This window comes from Xenopus laevis, chromosome 7L (genome assembly GCF_017654675.1).
Source record: "Xenopus laevis strain J_2021 chromosome 7L, Xenopus_laevis_v10.1, whole genome shotgun sequence".
Lineage (NCBI taxonomy): Eukaryota > Metazoa > Chordata > Amphibia > Anura > Pipidae > Xenopus > Xenopus laevis.
The window spans coordinates 56,541,713-56,558,063 of NC_054383.1; the positions used below are offsets into that span (position 1 = coordinate 56,541,713).

Sequence of the window (16,351 nt, forward strand, 5' to 3'; positions counted from 1 at the left end):
GGCCTAAAAGTAAGTTTATTCCACCAATGAATAACCGCTATGTAGAAACATTTATACAAGCAGTGGAACGCGATATTGATAAACTTAAATGGCCAGCTAGAAGTAGGAAATATAATCTCAGTAAACTAGAGATACAGGCTATTGAAGATTTGAGAAAGGATACTTCAATTATCATTAAACCCGCCGATAAAGGGGGTGCCATAGTGGTTATGGATTTGCAGTATTATAGGAGCGTGGCGTTGGCACAACTACAGGACTGTACACACTATAAGGCGTTAGAAGGAAACCCCACAGATAACATCAAATTTGAAATAGACAACTATCTTGTTGAAAAAGAAAGAGAGGGGATTATTAATGCTAAACTGAGACGTTATCTACAGGTAGATAACCCCATTATACCTGCATTTTACCTTTTACCCAAGATACACAAGGACCCACAGAGACCACCGGGAAGGCCGATTGTAGCAGGGATGTCATCAGTCTTCCAACCAATGGCCACTTTACTAGATGACGTTTTAAACCCTATGGTGGTATGTACAAAATCTTATGTTAGGGATACGACGGATTTCATAAATAAACTTAATATGATGGGAGATAGCCTGGAAGATGTACTGTTGTGCACAATGGATGTCACATCGTTATATACCTCTATCCCGCATAATCTTGGTATAGAAACAGTGGTGAGACATTTACAAAGGTTAGAACTACCTGATGGAGTTGGAAGTATGCTATTACAATTTCTTGAATGGGTCCTAAAGAAGAACTATTTTATTTTTGAGGACAAATACTATGAACAGAGTCAGGGTACGTCAATGGGGTCCAATGTGGTCCCTGCATATGCCAATTTATTCATGGCGAGGTTTGAGGATGACTATGTCTATACAAGTGAATTTTGGCCCTATGTGCGCTCTTGGTTGCGCTACATTGACGACCTGTTTTTCTTTTGGCAGGGTACTGAAGAAAAATTGTATGCTTTCAATGAATACCTAAATAGCAGACTTCCGACCATTAAATTCACTTTGGAATGTAACAAGGATAAGATACACTTCCTAGACGTGTCAGTTGAGGTAAGAGATGGACGATTAGTCACAGACTTATATAGGAAGCCGACTGATAGAGTTACATACCTGGACCCTAAGAGCTTTCACCCGCCCGCGACTATTAAGGGTCTACCATATAGTCAATTACTGCGTGTAAGACGCATTGTTAACTCGGAGGATAGACTTGAGGAGAGAATGGATGAAATAGTGCAGAATTTTGAGAGGAGAGGCTATGACCCAAGATTATTGGAAGGAGCCAAACAAAGGACTAAGGGAGCAGATAGGGCTGAATTACTTACTAAGAAAAATGCCAAAAAGATGGATAGGTTGCCTTTTGTTAGTACCTATTCTTCCCAATCGGGACATATTAAGAGCATAATGCATAGACATTGGCATCTGTTACAGATGGACCAGAAATTGGCGCCTTGGGTGAAGAATCCTCCAATTATGGCTTACAAGAGATCCTCCAACCTAAGGGATAAATTGGTACATGCTATAAATGAGCCTCCAAAAAAGCAGGGTACAGTACATGGCTCAGTGGAACTAAAGGTATGTACAGATGTGGGAGGTGCGTTAACTGTAATTTTGCCATTCGAGCAGACAAATTCTATCATCCGAGAACTGGGAAGGAGTATGATATGTTGGACTACATTAATTGTCAGACGGACTTTGTCATCTACATTTTGAAATGTCCCTGTGGGAAACTCTATGTAGGTGAAACAACTAGATCGCTTACAACCAGAATTGGGGAGCATAGGAGTGATGTGAGGTTAAACAAAAGCACATCTCCAATAGCGAGACATTTTGCAGTTGAAAAACATCAAGTTAGTCAATTAAGATTTATGGGGATAGAACGTGTAAGAACACCAAAACGTGGTGGAGATAGACAACTCCTTCTTAAACAAAGGGAGTTGAAATGGATATATAGATTAAATACACTCACACCCAATGGGTTGAATGAAGATAGAGAGTTTTCATTATTTCTCTGAAACCTCAGGTCTTATTATATCTGGAGATACGTTGTTGCCTCAGCCTGTTGTATGTTATATGTGAGGATAATCATGTATTATTCTGATTTTTAAGTTATTTTATTTATCTTTACAGAGTATTTCACAGACTGTGATGTTGCATTGATGAGACACATTTAATCCATGAAAAAGGATGAGAGAGACATGATGTCATTTACTATTGCACGGGATAGAGTTATTATTCCTGGATTCTTTGACATGGGCTTTGTTTAATGACACTATAGGTGTTCTGAAACGAATTGTTACAATACACAATATACTCCATAGGATCGAGGTGCCTATAATTTTAAGGATATTGATCGATTTATTGCACTGTCACTTTTCTAAAACGTATAGCACTATTTTAAAAGGATATAGACATATATCTATTCATGATGTAGACACAAATTAATTATGAAATAATAGTCAACATTAGGTTGAGTTATGCACTTTTTAGTAATATTTATGAATTTATACAATTATGCACTATAATTAATATTTATGAATTACTAACCAATATTTATGAATATCTGAAATCCTGTCACTTTAAATATTTAACCATGTCTGTTTACTTGATAATGAAGGTTCATATATTTTACAATTTGTTATAAGCGATCGCACAACAGGTGAAAATGGTTAAAATTGATATTAAATGTGTTTTTTTAAAGGACATTGATCCTAATTGGAGTGTGTTGTGGTAACATGATATTAGTGGATCTCAATGCACTATCACAAGAATGTATAAAAGTATTAAGTTTTTATGTAAAACTCTGTATATGCATAGTGGTTATAGATAGAAGTAGAAGCATGTCAAATTTAATATGTTATAAGGTCGTAACGCTAATATTGTGGTTGCTAGGAGACACGATGCCATTGAATGGCTGCTAAGGTTAGTTGCTTGCGTTCCAAACCGCGTCATTGACTTGGGCATAGCGTCCACGGATATGACATATGCGGAAGTGACGTCACGGCCGTATGCTTCGAGTGCGACGCGCAGAACTGCAGCGCGCGAAAACGCTTAATGATGACAGTAAAGCAAATAAGGTTCTTATAGCCGCTCGCTGTGCACAAAGGTCAGAATTCCCCTTGAGAAAGGCTAAAAGCCGAAACGTCGGGGTGATTCTCTTCTCAGGGCAGGTGTATCCGCTTTTCTCTTTGTTTCCTATTGCTGTTTGACCATATTTGCGTGGTATGTATAATTGATTTCTTGTGATATTTTTTGGACATATTTTTGCCCTGTAATATGTATGTATATTTTCCTTTTTAATATATAAAAATATATGACTATTCAAATACCACGTGGTCTTGCTGTTTATTTGGTGTGCAGGCCCTTTTTGGTTAACAATATCCAAAGATATCTCTGCCTTTCAGTCAGACTTGCCTTGTGTAACCTTCCACCTACACACACCTACACACAAAAGTCCATCCTTGTCAAGAAATGAATTTAAGTCTCTTATTTTGGGTTGGTGAGCAAGCTCCTTTCAGTGTTAACTCACTGCTATGGAAAAGCCGCCATTAGAACTACAGAGGGGCTCCAAATTGAATAAAATACTCAGAAAAGGCAGAGGAGACCGGAAAGGCAAAGACCAGAAGTCAACGGTCGGCTCACCTTCCATTTTTTGCCACCCCGGAACAAGTGCGTCACCCACCCGAACCCGGACCGATGTGCCATTAACATCACCCCAGAATGCTTGCAGCGCAGACCCGACAGGGTAAAATGAAGCGGTAAAGTAAATTCATCTGCAGTAGGTCACGGTAGGGGGGATATTGCGCTTTCATCAGTGCCGCACTTCAGCCTCACTAAAAGTATATGAAGGCCACAGAGCCTATGCAACGCAAATCACTACCATTAGCGCGCACCTCAGCCTTAATACAAAGGAATATCAAGGCCGAAGAGCGGATACAATACTAGACTAGGCTCTACGGCCTTGATATTCCTTTGTATTACCTCACATCGGACAAAATCTAACTGCGCAATCAGCAGAGCCTTCCCTCCTGCATATTTTGGCCATAAATAGATCATCTGCAGGATATAAATCATAATTCCCTGGCTGACAAGAAAGGTGTGGATGAGATCGAACCTTATGTCTGTCGTGAATTACAAGGACAGGGCACACACAAATAAATAAAGGCCAAACTGACAAAATGTTTATTGAAAGATATCAATACATAATGGACACTATGTAAATACTATACTTCTCACGCCCAAGGTCTCGCCTACAAATAATCTGGGCAACACCATTACCTAACACTTGGTAAAGGCGAGCAAAACTCTCCATTAGCAGACATATCATCCACTTATCCTACACCATTACACTATTTTCAGACATGGAAAAATATCTAGGCCATTCTACAACCATGCCACAAAGAACAAACAGATCCGCTAAACTAAAGGAAAACAAAAATGTGAAAGAACAACATCAAATGGAGGCAGAATCAGATTCACAACACTCACAGGTGGATCTCCAAATTTTTGGCCCCTTGTTCGACCAAAAACTTGCTTCTATAAAAGAATCAATATCTGAGGTTCTACGACAAGTAACCAACACTCACAATGATTGACAGAAGCGGAAGATCGCATATCATCTTTAGAAGCAGCGGCAGACCGTGAAAAAGAAATCAGAGGTTGCGTTCCGCTTTGGAGCGCAGGCACTGAAACAAACGGTGCGCCATCTTAGATCATTGTGAAAAAAGACATCTACAGTGAAACAGGCTTGAGGCTGCTGAGAGTTCAAATCCGGCTGTACCCTTGAGAAATTACAGGATTTTGCATCTGATGAGATTATTCCAACCTCTATTCGGGGGGCCTTTACAGCTGGCAAGGAGGAGGGAGTGGGGGGGGGCACCCCACTATACCCCTTTGATATTCTGCTCTTTAGATTCAGCCATTTATCATATTACCTGCTTGATATATTTAGCTAAGTACTCTGCACACTCCACTGCTTCACCATATTGGAGGAATTCTGGCTCTTAATTCTGGGAAACAACTCCCTTGCCTTGTTGAACTACAACTCACAACTTTTCTCTTGTCCTGTTAAATTACAAGCATATACCAACATCAAGGATTAGTTAATTTATTTTTTTCCCTGTAGGAAAAGTGATTACCCACCTGAATTGTATTTATTACTGATTTTACTACTATTTATTCATAAATTATGTATTGTGCTTCCTGGCCGGCCAGTGATTTAGTGATTGCATAATAAATTGTATTTTTAAATATATTGTTTTTTGCAATCCACCTACTTATTTTTGTATTTGGGCATTTATCCCCAATAGGACCTTGGGGATTGAAGGTGTGCAGTCTTCACCAGTATTATATCCTTCCCCCACCTTTCACAAGATTTCTAATTGGACTATGTCAAAACCCTTCAAAATATCCAGGAGGGCTGATTAATAGACCTTGGATAGACGTTAACCTTTACACAGAATTTGACATTTCGATCATTACTATTCATGTTGACGCCTGTTGCATCCAGAATCCGGCATGATTCTTCTATACTACAAAACTAAGACAATAAATAAATTGGGAAATGAATACAAGGGCTTAAATAGTTCACTAAAAGAACAAGGATACCAATCCTCTCGATTTATTATGAGACACTACGACACATATACTACCTAGTGGAGGGATACATAAACCCTCAATCATAGTCAATGTGAGCTAGAGCAATAATCTAGGTCTGTTTTAGCTTTATAGTCCAGGAAGATGGACATATCACAGACCTATTATATTTAGAATAAATATCTACCCTGGCTCATTCTCTATGGACTGGACAAACTACATCAGAACAGTTTGCTAATTCACCTTTATTTTATTAAAGTTTTCTCTCATTTTATTGAATGATACTATGACATGTTTGTGACCATTGGTCCTTTCTTATCTGCCTTTGACTTTATTCTTATTCCTATACATAGCGAGACCAAGGGTGTTATATAGAACCGGCAGCTAGCAATCCTGTTGCAGAATTCAAAGTTATGCAGTTTCTTTAGTTATTATATTTATTGTGTTGTATACTGGAATTTTGAGGTAACACTACTTTTGGGTACAAGATATTTTCCCACAATTTTAATCTATCCTGGACTCTGGTCTGCTCGCTGGGACAGCCAGACTGGGTACAATATCAGAATTGAGACATATGTTTTCCAAAAAAAAGTTTCACACACAAGATTGTACTATTCCTAAAACTGATAGACTCCTTGAAAATATTAAGATTATCTCATGGAATGTTGGGGGTTTAAATACTCCCATCAAGAGACGTAAAATACTTGATCACCTTAAACGTGAGAAAGAACATATAGCCCTTTTGCAGGAAACACATTGGCGTAGACAATACACAACCTCCATGAAAGATAAACAGATATGTTCCATCACCACTGCTTTGTATACGTCAAAATCCAGAGGTGTGGCGATTGTGTTAAATAGCTCTTTAAATAGTAATATTGGAAAAGTGTATAAAGATAAAATGGGTCGATACTTAATCATGGGACTAAATATACCCTTGTTAATGTCTATGCTCCCAACACTGACAACCAATCTTTCTTTACAGAGCTTCTTCAGTGGTTAGACTCCTGGGGGGCCTCGAATCTGATTCTTGGTGGTGACATGAATATGGTGAGCGATCCATATATGGATAAATCAGGTACATCATCCACACACATACTGAGGAGAATCAAACCACTACACTCCTTTTGTAATCACTTCCAAATACAAGATGTCTATAGATACTTATACCCGGACACTAGGGATTACACTTTTTATTCCGCAGTCCATTATTCTCATTCAAGAATAGACATTTTTCTCTCAACCCATCTTTTAGCCTCAATAGAAGACACCTGCATAGGTAACATAGATACCTCAGACCACGCCCCCATGAGACTGACATTACGCCTGTCTGTATCCCAACCTTATTTACATAACTGGAGATTTCCAACATACCTCTATCATAATGAGGATTTTAGAAACTATCTTAAACAACATTGGGCCAATTTTATTGATGACAATTTAGTACATTGGGATGATAAAAACTTACTATGGGCCGCGACCAAACCAGTGTTGAGAGGTCATATAATAGCTTACCTAATTAAGCAAAATAAGTTCTTTAATGAAAAATATTGGCTGCTACAAAAGGTACTTACATATGCTTACAAAAATTTCAAACTTACCAATTTGTTGATAGCGAAGAAAAAATACACAGAGACAAAGGCTCTTTTCGATACTTTATTGACTGAACAAATGCAACATAAATTGAGTCACACTGCAAATAGATATTATCGCTGGGGAAATAAATAAGGGAAACTGCAAATATAGTTAAAAGCAACAATCTAACACATTCATTCAAAAACTTAAAACTCCCACGGGATGGGCTTAGGATACAAAAGATATTGCAAACACTTTGACGACCCATTTTAAAGCACTATACTGACAGGCTCCTGATTCCCCAGAGAATGGCCTTAAATTCCTTCAAGAGGCGCACTTGAATAAGATCCAAGATAGGGAAATTTTGGACACACCTGTAACTGAAACAGAAGTCTCAATGACTATCACAAAATTTAAGAATGGTAAATCCCCATGCCCATATGGATTAGTGGTGGAATTTTATAAACTATTACTCCCAGAAACAAACCCCCTGCTAACATCCTTATATAATTACATCTTACAAGGAAACCCATTATGGGATAAAGCAGCAGATGCTAGAATCATCTTACTATATAAAGAAGGTAGGGAACCCACAGAACCATCTTCATTGCTAAATCAGGACCTTAAAATTATGACAAAAATAATGGCTAATAGACTACAAAGAATTCTCCCCTCCATACTTACCTAATAACCAAATGGGTTTCCTTCAAGACAGACATCCGGTCCAAGCCATTAGAAAGGCTATAGCTAGTATCTATCACTGTGTTATATCTCAGTAATGCAGACAGGCTGTTATCAGTTCACCATCTTTATTTCACACACACGGAGTGACCAGCTTCCCAGTCTCCTCCCACTATTCCCAAGGCTGCAGCATTCTAACATCCTTCAAAGGTAATTAACTTTATAAAACTTAACACAGCTTATGCAAATACACAACATCTACCCCCCCCCCTCTATTATGCTTCAAAACCTGGAAACCTTATAAAGTACATAGTCATCCAGATGCCTAGGTAAGTTGCTTGTGCGGGCTGAACTTCGGCATATTTCAGTATTTTCACAGGGGGTGGAGTATTGCCTGATGGGTTTTCTGGTGTTTGTGGCTGCGCAACCACAATCTGTGTATCATTCCAGAAATGCCATTTAGAGGCAGTGTCCCGCACCTGTGAAGGCTCAGAAACAGGTACTAAACTGCTCACATGCCAAGTAGATCCATCCTGCAATTTGTAGGTGACTGGTCCCAACTGACTTTGGATCTGAATGGGGTCAGACAATATGGGATCAAATTTTGACCTGGTTGAGTGTTTTCTTATTCTCACCCTTGGCTTTTCTTGGCTTTTCTTCTTAAATAATGGTAAGCTTTTGTTTTGCCCTTATAGGTTTTTACCTTTGCTCGCAAGTCTCTGGGTTCCGTTACTTTTATCTCTGGACATAAACGTGTTAAGGGCAGCCATAGATTACGGCCTATCATCAGTTTTGCTGGTGATTCCCCAGTTGTGCTATGGGGTGCAGACCTGTAGTGCTGTAGAACTGTAGTTAAAGCCTTGCTGAATAGAAGGCCTTCATGTAGGTGTACCTTAAGGCCATTCTTTAAAGTTTGATTAAAACGTTCCACACCTCCATTGGCCTGTGGATGGTATTGCGGTGTTAAAATATGCCGTATGCCCTTCAATTGAAGGAAATCTTCAAATTCTTTTGACACAAACTGCGGGCCATTGTCTGTAATGATTTCTAGTGGAAGTCCCCACCGTGAAAACCATCCTTCTAATGTAGTGATGACAACTTTTGAGGTAATGACCCCTGCTGTAGCCAGGGCCGGTCTTACTAACTGCGGGGCCCAATTGGAGCAACTTTGGTGGGGCCCCCCAAATTTAAAGAGCCAGTAACATTTTTAAGTAGACTTTATGTATGATGATCTAAATTACAGAAAGATCATGTAACAGGTAAGCAGGTCCCAAGCATTCTGGATATTTTAATTCTCTGTATTTTACATAGAGGAAATTAAAATTGTCCCCAAAACTACTCTATACAAACACAATATTTCTCATTGTTTTCTGGCAATGTGAACACTTATTCAGATGACAGTTTACTTTTAGAGTTAGAAAGGTATCACAAATAAACTGTATGCAAAACAGCACTGAGCATAATGCATAATTTTTTATTTATAACATCAAATTATACATACTTACAGGCATATGAAAACAATGCATATAACTGCTCAATACTGATTACTGGCAACACCATATTGGTTGGATTAGCTCTTTAAGCCTTAAACTTCAGCATGGGATCCTCAAAAGGAGGCTCAACAAAGTAATGATGTAACATCTCTGTTGGGGTGCCCAAATTTATGCACCTGTCTAATTTTGTTGATGCATATTGCATAATTTCTGTTAATCCAATAAACTTTATGTCACTGCTGAAATACTTCTGTTTCCATAAGGCATGTTATATATTAAAAGGAAGTTGCTACATTGAAAGCTCAGCCAATGATAAAAAAAACTCCAAAGAATTAAGAGGGGTTCCCAAACTTTTTTATACACCTGCACTTATATAGAAACCCTTCTTGCCTTTCGCTGTCTTTGCTTCTTCACATTCTATAGATAATAAGGCAAGGCTGTTGAGTCTCTCTTGAAGCATGTTTGACCTTAGATAGTTCTTTATCAGTTTTAGTTTAGAAAAACTCCTTTCCCCCCCCATGCAACTGTTACTGGTATTGTCAAAAATATACGCAGAGCAATAAAAAAATTTGGGAATGCAGTAGCTCTTTCATTTAAAGAAAGGAATTCAAGTATTTTCAACGGCTTTCCAAAGAGTGATGATGGAAGTATTGGCTTTAGAGTGTCCATTTCTTCAACTAGCATATGACCTTCTAAATCGGTTAACTTTACAGATCTGACAAGTTTATTCTCCTCAATGAGTTGGACATGTGTGAGTGCAATTTCCAAATCTGCAGCATGTTTTTTTAATTCTTCCCTTGACATTTCTTGAAACTTACTCAGGAATCCAAACAAATCAATATGCTTTTTGAGCTGCTTAAAGCGTGGCTCCAGAGACTGCATAGCTTTGTCTACTACTTGGTTAAAACAGTTCACCTGGTAAGCTTTCTTTGGATCAGTAATCAAATCATCAGCAGATTCGTAATTGAAGTGTCTTTTTCTTTTTCGTAATCTTTGTATTTGAAATTCCTGAGCTACTTCCAACTCATTTGCGAGTTCATTTGCCCCAACTAAGACTTGTTCAAACCCAGTCCCTCTATGGTTTTTCAGCCAGTCTAAGAGCTTTTCAAATGAGGCAATACCTGTGGCAAGATCTACTGTCTTGCTCTGCAATTCTTTGCTAACAAAATTTACTTGAAATAACAAATCATGCCAGAGAACCAATGACACAAAAAACTTGTAATTTTTGATTTGATGAGCTAATGATTCAGCTTCACTTCTTGCCTGAGCATCATCCGAAGTTTCTGCTATTTCTACAAGCGCATCATAGAAATTACCAGCTTGATACCGGACAGCCTTTACACTTTGCATTCGACACTCCCACCTTGTTTCACAGAGAGGCTTTACAGAGAGACCAGTCACATGCTTTTGAAAAACTGCCCACCTCTTTGTTGATGCAGAAAAAAGAACATAAAGACGCTGAAGTGTTCCAAAGAAAGTCATTGCATCAGGACAGGTTTTGGCCATATCTCCTAGGACCATATTGTAATTGTGGCAAGCACATGGTGTAAAAAAAGCTCTTGGATTTTCTTGTAAAAGTCGAGCCTGAACACCTGATTCTTTTCCTCTCATGTTTGCTCCATTGTCTTGGCCTCGAATATTATTTAAGTCCAATCCCAATGTTTCAAGTTCCTTCTTAAGCACATTGTACAAGTTTTCTCCAGTGCTGCTCCTCACATCCAAAAACTTAATAAAATGTTCATAGATACCTGCTGGTGTATTAGGGAAAGCACCATCGGACACATATCTAATGGTCATGGACATTTGCTCTTGGTGGCTAATATCTGGTGTGCAATCTAGAATGACAGCAAAATACTTTGCTGCTTTTATGCGATGAAGAATGTTCTTTTGCACTGCATTTCCCATGATACAGATGAGCTCATTTTGAATACTTTTGCCGAGGTAGTGATCATAAATTTCTTTAGTGGAAATTCTTCTAAGGTGATCTTGAATTACTGGATCAAATTTTCCTAACAATTCTATCATCCCAAGGAAGTTGCCATTGTGAGAATTTCCTAACTGTTCAACAGAACCACGAAAGGCCAAATTACACTCTGATAAAAATTGAACTACAGCAACTAATCTTTCAAAAACTTGATGCCATCTTCTTTTTTTCATTGTTGATCAGTTTCTGTTGGACCTTGTCAATAGTTTCTTCAGCATTGTCTTCTTTGAAGCTCACAGCAATTTAGTGTAGCCACTAAATGACCGTTTGACTTTTCATGTTCTGCTAGTCTAGTATGAATATTGGGCCAGTTGTTAAATCCAGCAGTGCTTAAGGCACTTTTCAGATCGTATTCAAAAAGGCGACAATAAAAGCAAAATATTATATATGTAGATGTTGAGTAAATTACCCAGGGGCGATAAATTATTTCTCCATTTGATAGTTTTCTTTTGCAGTGGATCTTTGATAAATGTGTCCCATTTTCATTACGAGGAAAATTTTCCAAAAGAATTTTAGGTGGGCCTTTTTTTACCAAAAAATCTCTCAAACTTGAGCAAATTTTTTCTGGCCAGGCTGCTGGATCTGTTACATTATTTTGATCTTCTAAAACTGAAAAGTTCAAAGCTTGGTCTTGTTCTGTAATGTCTTCTGCATTCTTGATGTCACTGACTTCTGTGACTTCACTCTGACTGGAAGTTACATTAACTTGATGAATTTCTATATCATCATCTGGTTTATGAGCCTCAGTGCTGCTGCTTGCTGTAGGATCTACTGGTTCTTGTAAAACATTTCCTTCTGTTTCAATACTTCCCTTTATATGATCTGCTTCTTCACACGACTCTGAATTACCCCTTTTCAAATACTTATTTAGAGCACCTTTTTGCTTTTCATTAGCATCTTTTTTTTGCATTGCTGATTTTTCTTTTCAGATTTCCACTGAGGTATTTTCTACCAATGTCTCTAGCTCGCTTTGGTTGAGGCATTGTTGTGAACCCTGAAACATGAAATATTATTCTGAGACAATTTGAAATTGGTTTTTATATTTTATTATTTGTGTTTTTTGAGTTAATTAGTGTTTTATTCAGCAGCTCTCCAGTTTGCAGTTTCAGCCATTTGGTTGCTATGGTCCTAATTACCCTAGCAACGATGCATTGAGTGGAATAAGAGATTGGAATATGTATAGGAGTTAAGTAATAAAAAAAGTAGCAATAATAATACAAGGCTACAGCCTTCAGTTTTTAAATGGGGTCAGAAGAAATAAAATAAAGAAATAAAAAAAAAACAAACACGCATTTGAAAGTAATTGTGGCAGATTAATAGTCTGCAATTAGCATGCCTCCCAACAGTCGCTAACTGCCACACATACAGCAGCAAAAAAATTTTACCATCACCCCAAATATGACCATAAATATAATTTAAAAAACACAGACCCACTGCAAAAATGCAAATTATCACTCCAATAACCGAGACATGCCAGTAAAATCACTGCACAAATGGCCAATAAGTACTCAAAAAAGGGCATTGAAAAAAAAAATAGTTAAATGTATAAAAGGTTAGTTATATTAGATTTGGCTCCAATTCCCAAGCACCATTCTCACCTAAAACAAAACACAATATATAAGGCAAGCCAACAGCCTCTGACCTACAACTTGAAGAATAAATTGATCCGGAGGCCAGGAGGGAGGTGCAGGCGTGCAGCAGGTGCCGACTGGACAGAGGAGAGGAGCCGAGTAGTGCAGACAGAATTTCCAAAAGAGCTGGTGGCGCACTGGCGCAGCAGGGGTAATATGATGAGGCAGGAGGATGACTGACTATACTGTCCTGTAAAATACTTCTTAGTTAAGCAATGGAACCATTTATAGGAAGCACTGAGGACGGCTCACGTTTAAGAGCCGAAACGTTGAATAAACACTAAAAAGTTTTTCTTTGGAACAGAAGACCCATGAGTTTATTGATTGTACAAGTTCTTGTTCCAGCACCTGGGAATTGACCAGTGATCTGTGTGCACCAGGCCAGCGTTTTTTGTATATATATATATATATATATTGTGAGAGAAGTGCTGGGCAGGTAGTTGATGGTGTGTATATTTCACCAATAATGAAACGGTATATGCATTAGCTCCAAGGAAAAGTTGTATTGTAGCAGCTAAATGCTACATTTAGTTTGCTGGCTTGGGAAAGCTGGATAAGGGATCCCTGGAGCGAATGGAGGGAGAGTAGGGTGGGCCCTCCATTCTGTGTTCTATATGCTGACCAGAGTTTTGCAGCTCATCAGCCAGGTAGTTGCTTAATTAGCATGCAGGTGTGCAGGAGGGGCTGATCCCTGCTAATAGAGGCTTTCAGTGAGAGAGTCTGTCTGGCTGTGCCTGGGGGAAGCAGGAGCTTCAAACACATGAGAGAACTTTTGTGAGTTTTTCAACAAAACTGTATTTTCTTTGGAAGGGCTGGGCTCTAGGCCTTCCCCTTTATAGAGAGGGTTGATTCTCTGTATTAGATAGCGCCAAGATGGCCTAGGTTTTGTTATTTTCTGTTGTGTTTTTCCTTCTGAATAAAACTGACTGCGAGTCAGTTGTACCCTATTTTCGGGAATTGTGTTGCTTTGTGGGTGTCTGAGCAAAAGTGAGACCGGTCTGCCCCAGGAGACCAACATCCTGCTACCTGAAATCCCTACAATATATATATATATACTGGGAAGGGACTGTGGCTGTGGGATAGCAGGTATAGTAGGGAGAGATGGTGTCTATAGTAACAGTGGATAATAGTCTCTGGGAAGGGTGTGTGACTGTGGGATAGCAGGTATAGTAGGGAGAGATGGTGTCTATAGTAACAGTGGATAATAGTCTCTGGGAAGGGAGTGTAGTCACACTGTGGGATAGCAGGTATAGTAGGGAGAGATGGTGCCTATAGTAACAGTGGGATAATAGTCTCTGGGAAGGGAGTGTGACTGTGGGATAGCAGGTATAGTAGGGAGAGGTGGTGCCTATAGTAACAGTGAATAATAGTCTCTGGGAAGGCACTGTGACTGTGGGATAGCAGCAGGCCCGACTGGCAATCTGTGGGTTCTGGCAAATGCCAGAGGGGCTGCTATAAGGTGCCATAGAAAGTCAGTATTTAGTGGGCTGGTGGGGGCTTTTTGGGCCTCTGTGTGGGCTGATTGGCCCTCTGTGTACCTGAAATGCCGGGGCCTATTTTAATTCTCAGTCCGGACCTGGATAGCAGGTATATTAGGGAGAGATGGTGCCTACAGTGCTACGCAATATGTTGGCGCTATATAAATACATGTTAATAATAATAATATAGTAACAGTGGATAATAATCTCTGGAAAGGGAGTGTGACTGTGGGATAGCAGGTATAGTAGGGAGAGATGGTGCCTATAGTAACAGTGGATAATAGTCTCTGGGAAGGGAGTGTGACTGTGGGATAGCAGGTATAGTAGGGAGAGATGATGTCTATAGTAACAGTGGATAATAATCTCTGGGAAGGGAGCGTGACTGTGGGATAGCCGGTATAGTAGGGAGAGATGGTGCCTATAGTAACAGTGGATAATAGTCTCTGGGAAGGGAGTGTGACTCTGGGATAGCAGGTATAGTAGGGAGAGATGGTGCCTATAGTAACAGTGGATAATAGTCTCTGGGAAGGGAGTGTGACTGTGGGATAGCAGGTATAGTAGGGAGAGATGGTGTCTATAGTAACAGTGGATAATAGTCTCTGGGAAGGGAGTGTGACTGTGGGATAGCAGGTATAGTAGGGAGAGATGATGTCTATAGTAACAGTGGATAATAATCTCTGGGAAGGGAGTGTGACTGTGGGATAGCCGGTATAGTAGGGAAAAAATAAATGGAAAAAATATCTGATCCATTTTAGCCTACTGTGTGTTACAGAAATAATTGTTATTTCACATATGAATTCCCAAATGGGAGTAAATGTAAATTGAAGTTATAGAAAGAATGCAAAGCGTGCAAATTATATTCAGTGTAATATTCAGTGTAAGGCTTTATCTTCTGTGATTCCCAGGTCCAGTTAATAAGGTTTAGAAAATTGAGAAAGCAGTGTTGTCTGAGTAGAATCAAAAAACTTTTCTTCAATACATCTTAGGGAACCACAGACAAACAGGGAAAGATGGTAATAGTCCCTGGGAAGGTAGTGTGTCTGTGGGATAACAGGAATAGTAGGGAGAGATGGTGTCTATAGTAACAGTGGGATAATAGTCTCTGGGAAGGGAGTGTGACTGTGGGATAGCAGGTATAGTAGGGAGAGATGGTGCCTATAGTAACAGTGGGATAATAGTCTCTGGGAAGGGAGTGTGACTGTGGGATAGCAGGTATAGTAGGGAGAGGTGGTGCCTATAGTAACAGTGGATAATAGTCTCTGGGAAGGCACTGTGACTGTGGGATAGCAGCAGGCCCAGACTGGCAATCTGTGGGTTCTGGCAAATGCCAGAGGGGCTGCTATAAGGTGCCATAGAAAGTCAGTATTTAGTGGGCTGGTGGGGGCTTTTTGTGCCTCTGTGTGGGCTGATTGTGCCTCTGTGTGGGCTGATTGGCCCTCTGTGTACCTGAAATGCCAGGGCCTATTTTAATTCTCAGTCCGGACCTGGATAGCAGGTATAGTATGGAGAGATGGTGCCGATAGTAACAGTGGATAATAATCTCTGGGAAGGGAGTGTGACTGTGGGATAGCAGGTATAGTAGGGAGAGAATTTTATTAAAATATTAAACAATTACAAAAGAAATACAATTACATTTCAATCAGATCAGAAGTAAGCAATAAATCAATAATACATCAAAAAGGAAAATAAACATTCCTACAAAGCATCATGTTTCCGCCATCAGCCCATAAACAAGATTTAACATTCTGGTTATGTTCATATAATGCATATCAGGAGCCATCTTTATGTTTCTTATTTAAAGACTTGTCAGAACTTTTGCCTCCTGATCTTTTCACCTGAATCCTTATACCCGTCTCATGGCTCACAATCCCTCCTTCCTCCTCTTCCTCCTCCTCCTCCT

The 16,351-nt window shown here is 39.3% G+C and overlaps 1 protein-coding gene across 1 annotated transcript in view; it reads left to right on the plus strand.

Moving 5' to 3' along the window:
* The window catches only part of kcnma1.L (potassium calcium-activated channel subfamily M alpha 1 L homeolog), a 673,250-nt gene that overhangs the window by 617,486 nt on the left and 39,413 nt on the right, over positions 1-16,351 (plus strand). The gene's annotated exons all lie outside the window — the stretch shown is intronic.